Source organism: Nicotiana tomentosiformis, chromosome 6 (assembly GCF_000390325.3).
Source record: "Nicotiana tomentosiformis chromosome 6, ASM39032v3, whole genome shotgun sequence".
NCBI classification, from domain to species: domain Eukaryota; kingdom Viridiplantae; phylum Streptophyta; class Magnoliopsida; order Solanales; family Solanaceae; genus Nicotiana; species Nicotiana tomentosiformis.
Genome location: NC_090817.1, coordinates 32,505,957 through 32,523,607, shown reverse-complemented (window position 1 = coordinate 32,523,607; position 17,651 = coordinate 32,505,957).

The following is a 17,651-nucleotide window of genomic DNA, read 5'->3' as shown; positions in this document are numbered from 1 at the left end:
TCCAATTGCCGCCTATGAGTCACAATGTAGAGAAACTGGTGAAGTTTGACTTCCCCACAAAGGCACATCTGTCAATAAGTTTCTCAGCCACTCGGCTTCTTGCCCTGTTAACTCAAGAGCAATGAATTCAGACTCCATAGTAGATCGTGCTATACAAGTCTGTTTTGAAGACTTCCATGAAATAACACCTACACCCAAAGTAAACACATAGCCACTAATGACGCTAACTTCATCATTGTCAGTAACCCAGTTTGCATCACAAAAACCTTCTAAAATAGCAGGAAATTATTAAAATGCAAACACCAATCCATAGTACCTTTCAAATACCTTAACAAATGATGAAGAGCATTCTAGTGCTCACTACTGGGGTTGTGAGTATATCTACTCAATCTACTTACAACATAAGCAATATCAGGTCATGTGTAATTTATGAGAAACATTACACTACCAATTATCTTAGCATATGCAGTTTGAGAAATACTAGATTCCTTATTCTTTCTCAAGTGTATGCTAGGATCATAAGGAGTTCTCATAGGAGTTACATCAAAACAATTAAACCTTTTCAACATTTTCTCAATATAATGAGACCCAGACAATGAAAAACCATTAGAAGTTCTTTTGATTTTAATCCCTAAAATCACATATGCTTCTCCAAGATCTTTCATTTCAAATTTAGAAGACAAAAAATTCTTAGTCTCATTAACAATATTCACATTAGGGCCAAAGATTAACATGTCATCCACATACATACATATAATCACACAATCTGATCCTATTATCTTGGAATAAACACAAGTATCAGATGCATTAATAACAAAACCATTATCCACTAATTTGCTATTAAACTTTTCATACCATTGCTTAGGTGCCTGGTTTAGACCATACAGAGACTTTCTCAATTTGCATACTTTATTCTCCTGTCCTTGGATCACAAATCCCTCAGGTTGAGTCATATAGATCTCTTCCTCTAAATCACCATATAGGAAAGCTGTTTTAACATCCATTTAATGTATCATTAAATTATGAATAGCGGTTAAAGTAACATGAGTTCTAATAGTCGCTATCTTAGTTATAGGAGAATCAGTGTGAGAATAATCAATGTCTTCCTTTTTGTTAAAACCCCTAATAACAAATCTAGCCTTATATTTCTTAATTGTACCATCAGGTCTAAATTTTTTCTTAAATATCCACTTGGTACTTATGAGTTTACAACCTTTAAGCAAATAAAATAAGTCCCATTTCACGACCCAAAATCCATTAAAGGTCGTGATGGCGCCGGACACCGCTGTCAGACAAGCCAAAAATAATTATCTAATTTGGTTCTCATTTTAATACAGGACAACCCATAATCACCCAAAAACCCGGTGTCATAAGTGCATGAGCATCAACTAGGAATGTAAAATAAAATACAGCATCTGTCCGGAATACAAATTTGGACAGGAGAAATATAAATACTCTGAAGGAGACTCTGCCGGCTGCGGGTCGTAATATGGAATGCAGCTCACGTAAGTCCCCGCATGCATACACGCCTCTGCCCTCACAAGGCCACTAGTCACATATGTACCTGCACAAAAATGTGCAGCAAGTGTAGTATGAGTACGTAATCAACGTGTACCCTGTAAGTATCTAGCCTAACCCCGGAGAAGTAGTGACGAGGAATCGACATCGACACTCACTAGTGGTCCAATAACATCAGGTACAATAAAGAGGTAAGTAAATATGAGGCAGAGTAAATAAATGAGATAAACAAGTATAAATCACGTGGTACAAATACCCCTCTTTACGAGGAACTCAAGCTCTCCATTAGAAATTCCCTCCTTAACCAGAGCATATATATATATATATATATATATATATATATATATATATATATATATATATATATATATATATATATAGTGGATCTCATCATATAGATTATCATAACTCAAATCGGAAAAACTCACAGATACACTAACTTTTTACCAAATATTACGCACGATTCCATGAGGATATGATATAGGAAACGCCGAGGCGTACGACCCAATCCAACATAAATATTTAAACTCTGCACTGCCAAGGGTCGAACGACGCAAACCATAGATACATCTTTCAAACTGCTGAGGCGAACTACCCGCTCCCATGAGAGTGTGGTACATAAATCCTGCCGAGGTAAACGACCCGATCCCATAAGAAGTGAAGTACAAAATCCTGCCGAGGCGAACGACCCGATCCCATAAGAAGTTAAATACAAAATCCTGCCGAGGCGAACGGCCCGATCCCATTAAAATAAGAGGCTTTGACAGGTCCTTGACCCCACTCACGAATAAACGTGTGAGTTGTAATTTCTTTAACAAAAACCTTTCAATGAAACATATGTGTGTGTGTATATATATATATATATATATATATATATATATATATATATATATATATATATATATATATATATAAAACAGAAACATGCCGTAAGAGGAGTAGAGTTATTCCGTGACTAATCGTGAAGTCTTTATAATAGCAAGTCTAGTCTCAAGTAGAAATGTAACATAAAGAATTAAAAAAGCAAGGATAATCCCTATAGTACAGGTACAACATGGTGTGAACCTAAGTCTACCCGAACAATAACATGAATCTAACTACATACGGACTCTCGTCACCTCGTGCGTACGTAACCCTCGCAACAAGTTGTACATATCAAATATATCACTTAGGGATAATTTTCCCCTCACAGAGTTAGACAGGAGACTTACTTCACTCTGACGTTCCAAAATCGGCTCCAACGCTGCCCTGGCACCTTAACCCGGTGACCGTCGATCCAAAACTAGTCAAATAAGATGCAACCCAATCAAGATATAGTCTAATACTCATAATTAATCAATTTATAACAATTTCCAACTCCGCTCGAAAAATCGATAGAGCAACCCTCGGGCACACATGCCCGGATTCCGAAAATTTTCAAAGAAAAACATTACCCATAGCACTACGAACTCAAATATACAATTTATGCTCAATTTCATGCCCAATTTCGTGATCAAAATTCAAGAATACCAATTTCTAGGTTGTTTTTCAACATCCCAAATTTCTAGAAATTTTCATGCTTGAATCCATGTATAAATCTTGTATTTAACTCACAATATGCGGGAATTACTTACCTTGACATAGATGACAAAAATCTCTCCTTGAAGCTCTCCAAAATCGCCCCAACCAAGTGAAAAATGAGAGAAGAAGAGCCAAATCCCGCTCTTAAAACGATTCTGCCCAGCGATTTTTCGCATCGGTGCCTTGGCCATATCTGCGGTCCCGCACCTGCGGCAAAAATCGCCGCAGGTGCGCATTTCCCTTACGTGGCCAAGCTTCGCATCTACGGACAAAAGTGATCGCTTCTGTGTGCCCATCCGCTCCTCCGACCACTGCTCTCGCACATGCGGTCATGCAGGTGCGCCAAAACATCCGCACCTGCGGTGGCTGGGCTGCCCTCACTCTTTCGCTTGTGCGGCTCGTAGTTCGCACCTGCAAGCTCGCACCTGCGGCTGGCCAAGCGCAAGTGCGATTATGACACCAATTGGGAGCTTCAGATGCTACTCCCAATTTCAAACTTGGTCCGAGCCTCGTCCGATTGCCACTCGGGATCCCCGGGGCCCCGCCCCAACATACCAACAAGTTTCGAATCATAAAACGGACTCGCTTGAACCCTCGGAATGCCCGAAACAACATTAAAACTAAGAATCGCACCCCAATTCAAGCTTAATGAACTTTAAAACTTCAAACTTCTACATTCGATGCCAAAACCTTTCAAATCACATCCGATTGACCTCCAATTTCGCACACAAGTCACATTCGACATTACTGACCTATTCCAACTTCTAGAATCGCAATCCGACCCCGATATCACAAAGTCCACTCCCGGTAAAACTTCTCAGAAACCTTCGAATTTCTAACTTTCGCCAAATGCCCCGAAATGACCTACGGACCTCCAAATCCACTTTTGGATGTGCTACCTATACCAGAATCACCGTATGGAGCTATTCCTAGACTCGAAATCCCAGCGGACATCGATAACATTGAAATACACCTCAACCTAATTTTTATGAAATTCTTCCAAAATGCCTACTTCCACAATAGGCGTCGAAACGCTCCCGGGTCCCCCAAATCCCGATACGGACATATGCCTAAGTCCAAAATCATCATACGAACCTGTTAGAACCTTCAAATCCCAATTCTGAGGTCGTTTACTCAAAAATCACACCTTAGTAAATTCTTCCAACTTAAAGCTTCCGGAATGAGAATTTTCTTTCTAAATCAACTCCGGATTTTCCCGAAATTCAAGTCCGACCACACGTATAAGTCATAATACCTGAAGTGAAGCTACTCAAGGCCTCAAAATGCCGAACGACACATTAGGGATCAAAACGACCGGTCGGGTCGTTACATTCTCTCCCACTTAAACATACCTTCGTCCTCGAATGTGTTAAGAACTGCTCTGGAGTTGTCCGAAATTCCTGTTCAACACTCGTGCACTTATCCATGTCACCACAACCCAGTTGGTCATATTAGCTCAAGCCAATATGAAGTTCCTCCCCTTTAATTAGGAAATTAAGTCTTAGAGCCAAATTCCAACGTCCGAAATTCTCTACTAGGACTGCTTCCAACATACGAACACCGTTTCAATTACTACACGATGTACCAATACATGATTGTATACCCTTACTGAATTTTTATCAGGCATCGCATAACTCATTTGCCCAAGGCAATCTTTCCAAAGCACAGCAGCTAAAATTTCAACTGACCGAAGGCCGTAGTACCTCATGACCAATTAAGCCTTGCTTTAACTCTCGCAACACTACCACAACAGAGAAGATGTGTAGAACTCATAGCCACCTGCCGAATCATAATTTATGGAGTCTCTCCTCCCGACAAAAATCATTACCTCATTCTAGACTGAATAACAATATTTACTCTTTAGTATGCTTCATAAAAATCTGATCGCACTGATCCCAGGTCCAATAATCGCGTCTCACCTAGTACAAGCTGCTTAGGCAATAAGCCACCCAAGACACTGCCAAAAGTCTCATATGATGCCACAATGTGCCAACAAGCTACAAACTCGAATATGATACATAAGGAAAAACGAACTCTGGAAAGAACTACTCAACCCACGTAACTAATTTAAATAACCGAAAAGATGTTATGAACCTTCCTGAGGAAATGAGAAGAAAAACACACAATAATAGATATAGGAAACTGTACTCAATATCACACCGTTGCGTCGTGCAACCCGATGCACACATGATACCGTCACGGCGTACAACCCGATCCAACCATAATACCCGTGGCGACGTGCCACCCGATCCAAACAATATATCTGTGGCGGCGTGCCACTCGATACAACCATATACCCGTGGCGGCGTGCCACCTGATCCACACATAATAATCTAACAAAAATACACATCGAGCCGTAATGCCTATACTCACGAAATGCCCGAATATCAACCTTAAGCACGCAAAGTGCATAATACAAATCCTGGGGAGACGGTTAGCGTCATACACTATAAAAATCAAGCACAACAAAGGTGTGATATATGATCTGCATCTCGAGAGCAACCTTAGCCAAATACCCCCACACTTTCAGAATTTTTAAGTTAGGGGCAAATTTTTCATAACTCATACGGGGTTTTCTCTAACTTCTTATGAGGGACATTATTAAGAACATAGCATGCAGATAAAACAACTTTCCCCCACATATTATTGGATAAACCTGAACTCAAAAGTATAGAATTCATCATTTCCTTAAGGGTTCTATTTTTTCGTTCGGCTACACCATTTTATTGGGGAGTATAGGGAGCACTAACCTCATGTATAATATTATTTTTCTCACAAAAGGATTCTAGAGTATTAGTAGTATATTCACCACCCCTGTCAGACCTAAGTCTCTTGATTGCTCCATCTAATTGATTTTCTACTTCTGCCTTGTATTTCAAAAATATGCTTTTAGCCTCATCTTTTGACTTAAGAAGATATACCTTAGTGTAACTAGAAAAGTCATCTACAAAAGTGATGTAGCATTTCTTTCCACCCTTACTAATAGTATTCTTGAAATCTACTAAGTCTGAATGCACTAGTTCAAGCAAATCTATCTTTCTACTAGTTATATTCTTAAAGGTTTTTTGGTATGTTTTGCCTCTACACAAACAGGACACTTAAAAAAATTATCAGCATTAACTGTGGAATTAATTCTACTTTTCTAAGTCTTTTAATAAAAGCAATATTAACATGACCTAGTCTACCATGTCACAAAACAATGGACACAACAATTTAAGCAGAATTGAAAGTACTAGCATTATTATTAATCTCTTGAGAGATGTTCGGTACAAATAAATACCCACTAAGGTAACCCTTTCCAACAAAGTCTTCCCCGTGAGAAATTACAACTTTATCATATGCAAAAACACGTTTAAGACCTGCTTTGTTGAGAAGCGCACGAGAAACTAAGATTTTACGAAGGAAGGGTACATACAGAACATTGTTCAAGGCTAAGGTTTTTCCAAAAATTAAGTTAAAAAGAATTTTTCCTTTACCCATAACTCAAGCTGTAGTGGATTTACCCATGTAGACACACTCGCCATCAGCATATTCCTCAAAGTCATGAAATAACTTCTTGTTGGAGCAAAGGTGCCTTGAAGTGCCTGTGTCCGGTATCAAGTCAGCCTTGTTAGCCACCATGTTTGCCTCAACGACCATAGTAGCAATGACATCACCACCCTTAGTAAGGTTATCTTAGACTGGAGCTTTTTCTCCATGCTTTGAGCTTTGTCCTTGTCTCTGGTTACACTGAAAAGTCTTGTGCCTAATTTTGCCGCAGATATAGCAAGGTCCTTTCGACCTTTGAATATGGCCCTCCAGCTTATTGAAGTAATTTTGCTTCTTCACATGTCCTTTCTTCAGGCCTTTCTTTTGTTTTTCTTTAAACCTGTCTTTCACAAAAGTACTAGAAGATTCCACAATGTTATCTTAAAATAAATTAAGAGAGAGAGAGATTTCATCTTATCCTTAAGCCGTTCAACCTCCTCATCTTTGAGACAGTTTGCTTCCTCAATCCTCATGTGACTGATCAGTTCTTGAAGAGTTAAGTTTTTCTTCTTGTGTTTCAGTTGATTCTCGTAATTACTCCTCGAAGGTGGAAACTTTTCAAGCAGAACATTATCTTGAAGAATCTCACACATCTCCATGCCTTCGTTCAAAACATCAGCAATCATGTTCTCATACTCGTGAACCTGCTCTATGATTGGCTTATCATCAACCATTTGAAACTTGATCCACTTTCCAATTACATACTTCTTTTTTCCCGCATCATCGACACCCTATTTCTTCTCCAAACTGTCCTATATGACTTTAGTAGATTCATAATTAATAAACAAATCAAAGAGAGGGTTAGTCATATGGTTAAGTAGATGCAGGTTTACTATCCTTTTCAAATTTCTTCTTAGCAGCATCATCAGCAATAATAGTAGTAGCCGTTGTATCGACCCAACCGTTCATTTTACTTTTTAGGTCCTTGGTTCCCTAATTAAGACTCCCCGCATGTGCCTTTACTGTTTTATGACTTGTGTGGATGGTTAATTTAGGTTTGGAAGGATTTGGGTTGAAATCGGAACACTTAGTTCCTTAATAATGGCCTAGGATTGCCAAGTTTGACTTGAGTCAACATTTTGAGTAAATAACATCGGAACTGGGATCTGATGGTTTCAATAGGTTCGTATGTGATTTTGGACTTGGGCGTGTGTTCGAATCGAGTTTCGGATAATCCGGAAGCATTTCGGCGCTTAATGTTGAAAGCTGGCGCATGGAAGGTTTTTAAGTTCTTTAAATTCAGGTTGGAGTAGTCTTTGGTGTTATCGAGGTCCCTTCTGGAATTTGAGCCTGAGAATAGTTTTGTATTGTGATTTATGACTTGTACACAAATATTCGTGTCATTCTAAGTAGTCTAGGTATGATTCGGCGCATTCGGAGTAAGTTGAGAAGCTTGAAGTTCATATCCAATTTATTTCAAGAGCTCGAGTAGGTCCGTATTATGTTTACAGGCTTGTTGGTGCAGTTGGACGGGATCTCGGGTGGCTCGGATGAGTTTTGGACCACCCGTTGTTGAGTTCAAAAATCTGCTATTTGTTGTTCTGCTTTCCTTCTTTGCGAATGCAAAGATGGCCTCGCGTTCGCGATGAAGAAATTGGAATGGGGAGATTTTGTCCTACGCGTTTGTGAAAGGGAGCTCACGATCGCGAAGCTCTGGGCCACTAGACTTTGCGTTCACGTGAAGAGGTCCGTGTTCGCGAAGGGTAATGCGAACTGGGGGTGGCACACTGTTGGTCTTCGCGTTCGCGAAGAAGCCCTCGCGTTTGCGTAGGGCAGGCTAGGCAAGCCTTCGCGTTCGCGGGGTTCTAGTTGCATTCACGATGTAGAGTTTTTCAAACTTTGGCCGCTTTGCCTTCGCGATCGCAAGGCTATTGTCGCGATCGCGAAGAAGGAAAATTTGGGCAGTGACTTTATTAAAATGGGACTTAGGCCATTTTCTCTCATTTTCATTTCCCTTGGCCGATTTTGGAGCTTCTTAGAGAGGGGTTTTCACCTAGCTATTGAAGGTAAGTAACTCCTACTGATGTAAGTTTAATATATAGATAATGGGTAGATTTTAACATGTAAAATGTGAGAATTTTAGGAGTTTGTTGAAAAACCTAGGTTTTGATAAAAATGGGATTAGACCACGAAAATAATTATGGAATTGAGTAGAAATTATATATTTGGGTTCGTGAGGTTATGGGTAACTTTTATTTACAAGAATTTCTGAAATTCGGGCACGTGGGCCTGGGGGTGAATTTTAGGAATCTTCCAATTTGGGTTAGGTAGTTACTCTAATAATTAAATTATAAACTTTTGAGCGTATATTGATTAATTTATACAATATTTGGCTAGTTTCAGATTGAGTGGCACCGATTTGGGGCTTTAGTATGAATTGTGGACCGGAAAGAGAACTTGAAATGAGGTAAGTCTCTTGCCTAACCTTGTAAGAGGGAATTTTCCTCTGTAGGTGCTATAAATGATTGTTTGCTAATAATTGTGGGTTCTACGTGCGCAAGATGTGACGAGAGTCCGCATGTAGCTAAAAATCATGATTATGTCCGGGTAGTTTTAGAACTTTACCTTGTATTACTTGTATTATTTGTACTCAACTTGTTAGTTTAATTATTTAAATTATATTTGATATTTGATAAAGGATTTGTAAAGACTGAGCTTCATTACTTTGAGTTTTGGCGAGTTACTTGACCGTTACAGGAAATTATGCCTCATTGTGTATTATTCTTGTAGTAGCCATTAGTGGAGTTCGTAGAATATTCTCTCTTCGCGTGGATCGGGCAACGCCTCGGCAGTATAATAGATGCATCTATGGTTCGTCTCGGTCGACCCTCGGTAATGTACACATTATTCTGGATCGGGTTGTACGACCTTAACATAAATCGTGCGTGATATTGCTCGGAGTTCGATTATACTTGATATTCCTTCCATGATTTGAGAATTTATAACTACTTGATGGCTCTTATTTGTTGAAATTAGCATGTGATAGTTGGAGATTCTAATTGATGTTTAGTTAAATAACCACATATTTATTGTTCATTAATTCGTTATTATTGATGTATTCCCTGCCTATTTATAATTTATGCACTTTATTTATTGACCCTTAGTAAGTGTCGATATCGACCCCTCATCACTACTTCTTCTAGGTTAGACTAGATACTTACTGGATATATATTGTTTATGTTCTCACGCTACACTTCTGCGCTAATCGTGTAGGATCTGAGCCAGGTGCATCTGGCGGTCATACAGGCGCGTACCCCCACTACCTAGAGACTTAGTGGTGAGCTTCTCTCTATGCCCGTTCTACAACGCCTGGAGTCTCTTCTTGTTGCATTTATTTTTTAGTCTATTTTACTCCAGACAATAGTATAGGAGGTTTGATATATTCTACCAGTTGCTCGTGCACTTGTGACACCGGGTTTTGGGAGATTCTAGTAGATATTTTATGGTTTTCATTATTAAATTTACTATTTTACTCTTTCATTATTTTATGCTTTACATTACTACAATCACCTATTAATCGTTCTCTTATTAAAAAAATCAGTTACTTTAAAAATATTAAAATGAACAATTACATGGATAGTTTACCGTTGGGCGTCATCACGGCCTATAGTGGGAATTGAATCGTGACAGCAGTAGTATTAGAACTATCAACAACAACATTAGCATGAGGTTTGTTAAACAAAACGTAATCAACTTCTAATTGATCAAAGAAAATTAAAAGTTTCTGAGACCAACGCTTATAATTGTTTCCATCTAAAGGCTAAAGCTTTGACAGGTCAGGAAGTGTTTTGTTCAAAGTGGTAGCCATTAGTCAATATTATATGACGAAAAGCGCTTTCAAATTGTAAGAAAAATTAATAGATAATATTGATCAAGAATAAGAAGGAAACAAGAATAACTTATCGAAAAATATTGTGTCGCGGCAAGTCACTGCCTTGAAATAGATTTCGGCTTGACTGGGTGCAATTTGTTAAGACCGGTCGCTCCCCAAGGTTCCATAGCACCTCCAATTATGTGCACTTGTGCCTGAAATTTTGGAATTTGCACAAAATAATTGCCTAGAAATCGGTTGAAGAAGAAGAGAAGATGAAGGTATTTTTTTGTGTTTGAAAACTTCACATAACAACTCATAATATAGATAAGATGCTAGAGCTATTACAAGAAGGAGAATTAAATTGGGGGTTATGAAAATGAAAGAGCAGTTACATAATTAAAGTAGGAGTTACAAGAATTCAAGTTGTAGTTACAACTTGTCACGACCCAATTTTTCCTCTGTATGACGTCGTGACGGCATCTAGTCTCTGCGACTAGGTAAGCCTAACATTTGCAGAATAATGAAATAAAAACATAAATTTAACAACTAACTGTAGCAATAACAATATAACTGGATACCATGCCACTTGGCATGTACAATAACCAACTCCTCAATATAATACACAGTATTCCCAAAACCCGGAACATCGTGAATCACAAACTACAGAAGGAAAATCTAGTGTCTCTATACATCAGAGTCTATCAAAAGAAAATACAGAAGATAATGGACATGGGGAAGAGTAGAAGGGGACTCTGAGGTCTGTGGACGCGAAAGATATACCTTGAAGTCTCCAAAGCTGTCTCGGCTCACTGACAGTACGGCTAATAAAGAGCACCTGGATCTGCACACGAAAAACATGTGCAGAGAGTAGCATGAGTACACCACAATCGGTACCCAGTAAGTGCCAAGCCTAACCTCGGTCGAGTAGTGACAAGGTCAGGTCAGGACCCTATTGGTATATATATAATAATAAACCAAGGCAGGAATGAAATATCGTAGTAAAATAAAGACTGAAATTCAACAAGAGATACCGTCTCGTAGTCCCAAACGTAAATATACAGGGGGATCTCCCGGAATACCGTTCCGTAGACCCAAAGTAAATATGCAAGATAAAGGGATCTCCCGAAATATCGTTCCGTAGTCCCAAAATAAATATGCAGTACAGGGAGATCTCCCGGAATACCGTTCTGTAATCCCAAAGTAAATATGCGATACAGGGGGATCTCCTGAAATACCGTTCCGTAGTCCCAAAGTAAATATGCATCCAAACAATAGAATTCAATAGTTACGGCATGAAATTCTACAGTTCAACCTAAGTACTAGTTAAGGAAAGGTAGGTAAATTCACTAAACATGCTGCACGTAGTACAAATAAACAGTTAAGACAAGTAAACATGCTATTCTAGTCTAGCTGGATACCACACATGCTGATGGAACTCAAATAAGAAGGAAATAAGGTTATTACTTAGTAAAATAAAATCGGGTTTTTACACTATTAGCCCGTATACGTACTCGCCACCACACGTACACGGCGCTCATATATGAAAAACAGTACAAATCCTATGGGGAATTCCCCCATTCGAAGTTAGGCAAGTCACTTACTTCGAACCAAGCTCAATCAATCGGTAAGAATGCCTTTTCCACGAATATCCGACTCTAAATGGCTCGAATATAGCCAAAATAATTCGATACAGTCAACAAAAATTATAGGAATCAATTTCATAAGAAAATATTATATTTTTCAATAAAAATCCGAAATTAACTCAAAAATTGCCCATGGGGCCCACGTCCCGGAATCCGACAAAACTCACAAAATCCAACAACCCATTCAATTACGAGTCAAACCATACCAGTTTCACTCAAATCTGACTCTAAATCGATATCGAAATCTCAAAAATTCGTTTCTATGAGATTTCTAAAATTTTCCTAAATTTCCATCTCAACACACTAATTAAATGGTGAAAACAATGATATATTCGTGTATATTGGCCAAATCCGAGTTAGAATCACTTACCCAAATATTTTTCCTTGAAAAATGGCACAGGGGACGAAGTCCCTTGTTTTATAATTCTATCCAGGCAGCCCTCGGTCCTGCCTCGATCCTGGCCCTCGATCAAGGCTTCGATCATGGCCCTCGATCCTAGGCATCGATCCTGGCCCTCGATTCTGGCCTTAGATCATGGCCCTCGGGACCTCAACCAAATACACCAACAAGTCCTAAAATATCATACGAACTTAGTTGAAACCTCAAATCACATCAAACAATGCTAAAATCACAATTTACACCCCAATTCAAGCTTAATAAAACTTAAGAATTTCCAACTTATACATTCGATGTCGAAACCTATCAAATCAAGTCTGATTGACCTCAAATTTTGCACACAAGTCATAAATGACATAACTAAGCTATTAAAATTTTCAGAACTGGATTCAGAACCCGATATCAAAAAGTCAACTCCCCGATCAAACTTCCAAACTTAAATTCCTTTTTAGCCATTTCAAGCCTATTTTAACTACGGACTTCCAAATAAAATTTTGAATACGCCCCTAAGTCCAAAATCACCATACGGAGCTGTTGGAATCATCAAAATTTTATTCCGGGGTCGTTTGCATATAAGTCGACATCCGGTCACTATTTGAACTTAAGCTTTAAAACTTGGAACTAAGTATTCAAATTCATTCCAAAACCTCACCGGACCCGAACCGATTACCTCGACAAATTACATAATAGTTATAAAGCACAGAATGAGTAGTAAATAGGGGAGTGGGGCTATAAATTCTTAAAACGATTGGCCTGATCGTTGCACAACTATTTAAAGTATAGCTGTTACAAAGTAATAAATCAGACGTTACAAAATACAATTCAAAGAGAATGAATTTTGACATATTCTGGTAAGCATGTATTTGGACATATTTCTGGTAAGCTCAAAAAATGACGAAATAATTTTAGCAAAACCAGATTTGGATTAGGCCTCACGTATATCTCACGCGTGGGGGAGGGGGGGGGCAAATCGACCCGTTTTGCCTTTAGGACCAATTTCTCATGTGAGCGAGGCCACTCCCTTTTACTAGCTCTTTACAAACCCAACAAAGAGCAATTCAATATAAAGAGAAGAAAAAGACTTTGCACGGCCAATGAGGGACACTTTGTCTTTCACAAAAGACAAAGAAGTAAAGAATAAAAAGGGACCACAAAGAAATCTTTGACTTTGCATAAGACCAATTTTACCCTATACAGAAAGTCCCCCTTTGACTTTGCATAAGACCACAAAGAAATCTTTCACGCAATCATTTGATTATTTAATATAGACCAATTTTACCCTATACAGAAAGTCCCCATGTTTTCTGGTGGCACATATTTGTGTCATTGGAAAGTTGGTGAAGATTCCTTTCTTGGCGGAAATTTTTTGAAACCTTCTGAGCAGTCTTTGACGCTTGATAAGACGCATGTCTCCTCACATTTAATACCCCGAACACGTATTTCCCCGCAATTCAGCAATATTTTTGCTGGTTGTCGAGGTAATCATGACCATAATTTTTGTCGTCTATATCATTACTTATACTTATTATCTTACCTTCTTTCACTTTCAAAGCCCTCATATGTTTATTCTCTTCCTTGCTCTTAACCCTCTTTTGCTTTTATCTCTTTCCGACTTCCTTTGTTCTTAACCTATAAATTTTTATTATCATGGCTTCTTTTATTGAATCCTCTAAAAACTCTGGTCTTCTCTTTGGCAGAGGTCCAAAGAGAAGCAAAGATAAAGAGGTTGATGTTGATGCTGATCCTCCTACGGTGATCACTATCATACCCAAACACTTGAGAACTGCTAATGGCTTCCAAGAAAAGTTCCCTTCTACAAATCCTCGAACTTGGGCTGTTAGCAAGTATTCTTCTTCTATTCGCCCTTCCAGTATCCCTACTGTAAATGAGGACTGTAACTGTCATGACCTAAACATCATTGCCCCTGACCTGATGGAGCAGGTGACCTTCACCAAGAAAGGTTTTACGTATGTCTATACGTACCCCTTCACTTTGGGCCCATTTTCTTTTAGCGGGGGACTTGAACCCGTGATTTGGAGTTATGCCACCGATACCAGGTCTGCTTGGCTCAAGTAGGCCCTTCTGTGTGGAGAACGGTGGCTTGTCTGTCCGGATATGCACGGAGATGGAGAAAACCCTAACCCTGGCACATATGATGAACCTCTACTCCCCCAAAATCTTCTGTGAGGGAGTAATAAATTTTAGCAAGCGTGGCCACCATGCTCTGGTTACTAGCATGGATGATGACAATGACCATGGGCAGATGGAGCGGTTTGGCATCATTGCTACCAGGAATATCATCTCGGCCACAACTCTATCTTTTCCCGAATCATGAAGTCGTTCACGTAAGTTTGTAGTCTATCTCTTTCTCTGTAAAAAGGTTGTTACCTGTCATTGCTAACCCTTTTGCTTTTGTTATTTTAGCTACTCAGCGGACGCGACCAAGGGTTGAAGGCCCGGACCAATGGGTTCAAAAGATGCTGGACATTACTACTCTAGAGACCAGTCGGTGGAAGGCGTTGGACCCCAAATATGGGTGGAAGGTCAAGAACCACGGTAAACTAATTCTTTCTACCTCCCGCCTCTGTAGGTACATAAGAAAACTTATTTACCATACCTTTTTGTTTGACTCAGGACACCCACAGGGTTCTGTTACCTGCCCCGAAGCTGAGGTTTTGGCCGATCCCACGGAGGCTGCAAGGTTATTGCAGGAGGCTCTTACTCGGAGCGGTGCCCTCGGATCTGCCTACGGTGCAGGTGCTTCCTCTCGAAGTCCCTAGCTAGAGAACAAGAAACCAAAAAGGCAGTGTTCTTCCTTGGCTGGGGATAAAAAAAGAAAATAAAGAAGGCCACACCCGAGCCAGCCGCAACCATTGTGGTCATTGACAATGACAAGGAAACTAGTGATTGAGAGGTTTCCCTTCAAAGGAGACAACGATCTTCATCATCTCAACAGAATGCTCAATTTGGAAAGCTTAGAACCCTAATCGAGGGTGAGTTCCAAGCTCTTTGGGTAGAAATGGAGTTAGTAGAGAATGTCGATTCTCGCTTTCCGGTCCTAGTTGCTGCATATGGCCCTGTGAGGTCGGAAGTTGGGCCTCTTTTGCCTTTGATTTATGAGCAACCAATAATCAGCACTACCTCTGTTGCAGCTACTTCTCAACGTACAACACCATTAGCTTCATCTCCATCCACACTGGTTGCGCCTTCATCAGCAACAGCTGCTACATCTCCTCCACCAGTACTAGATGTCCGAGAGGAGGCTGCTTCTCCTCCCCAATCTCCTGATCATGGAAATTTGGGGCACAATTATTCACCCCCACTCTAGATCCCCGAGGGAGGAGGAGTGTCACTCTCTGGATTTCAAAAGGGTGTCATCTGCTCTCCAGGCCGGTGGAGCTTGACAACTACCCGAAGACGTTGGCTTTAGAGAACGATAAGAAGACAATACGCTCCCTTTTAGGGGAGTGTATGTTGAATAACTCTATGCACAATGCGGCAACGGTGTCGTATTTGTTCTCTTACTGCCTGCTCTTTATTCATTTGTTATAACAGGGTTTCTGACTTTGATATATATTTTGCAGGCCAACTTCCTTGCGTCCAAGGGCCTTCAGCGATTGATCCTTGATAAAGAAGGATTTATGTCCGAGCGGGATCGGCTACTGGCTGAGAGGGACCAACTCGCTATTTACCTCCCGGTGCTGGAGGCAAAGGCTGCTGAGGTGAGTGAGCTTGAGACCAGGTTGTAACTAAGCAAGCAGGAAGTTATGATTAGCCAAGAAGCCACTCAGCTAAATGTACAATTTCAAGAAGCTAAGGCTAAATGGGCTAAGGTCCAAGAGTTGTGCCGGCTGTTGCCGAGAGCGAGTCTGCCTCCACCGAACGAGTGAATAATTTGGAGGCAGCCTTGAACTATAAAGCCGAAGAGGTTGTTGCTGCCGAAGAAAAGCGGGCCCAGATGGAAGAGAGGTATAAGAAGATCATGGAGCAAAATTGGGTTCGTATATCTACAATTCGTGATCTTGATCTTAGTCTTGGTGCCACAAGATCCGAGTGGGATGACCTTTTAAGCGAGGTTAACAGACTCAAGGCAAAGCTGCAACACCAAGGGGATTCCCTCATTTTTGAAAAGACATACTTTATGTATCATATGAGGAGAAAAATCTTGGAGGAGGCCAAAGCGGACGTCATTGATATCGATGTCGCCAAGGCCCGAGCGCTGGAGTTAACTGCCCGAGGACGTCTCCCGGCTCAGCCTGATGGAACTGACTCTTCAAGTACCGGTTCTGAGTATTCGGGAACCGAGGAGGAGCTTGACGGGAATGATGATAAAGGCCAAGATCCTGCACCGGCGGCAGATCCGCGCACTTCTCCGAGAGGGGGGGGGGGTTGTAGATGCCTCTATTCCCCCGAGTTTTGGTGGCAATGAAATTTAGATTTTTCCCTTTTTCTTTTGTTGATTTCCCTTTGTACTTTTGCACTTATGCCATTTGGAATGTTGATAAATAAAGAAGACTTTTTGTTTAAGTATTGCGCAAAATTTATTTATTTTGTGTCGAATTAGATAAGACTTCGGGTGTTGAATTCATATTGATATTGTTATTTTCTTGTAGGTAATATCAAAATATAAACAACAAAAATAAATAAATAAATAAATAAATAAGAAAGAAGAAGAAAGTTGAAAATGGAAAAGATTGGAAATAATCTAGAAGAAGCATCAACAAATTGGAGAAAACGTCATGTGTACTATCATGGGCGGCTTTCCAACTATGCCCCATGACCCCTTGGACGCGCCCCGTGGTGTCCTGGCCAGCCTCCCAATGCCCGTCGCCACGGTCGGCCCCATGGTCTCGGCAGCTCCGAGTGACAAGCGCGCATGTGCCTCTGTCACCCCACCGATAGCCATTGCCAGTGCCCAGCCACAGGCAGATGCCAACAGCACCGCACGCGTAGACAATGCCGCACGCGTAGACAATGCCGCGCGCGCAGACCCTGATGCTAAAGACAAAGTTGCTGCCAATGGACTTGTTGCTGCTTTGTAGAAGACTAAGTCCTTTTCATTGTAAATATAGAGTAGTTTTGCTGGATTTTCTTTAAGTGTGATTTTCCAGCTTTTATAGATCTAGTCATGTAACTTTGGTTTATTTTTTTTAAGCATTATTAAGGGGGACCAAGCAATCAAAACTTTCAA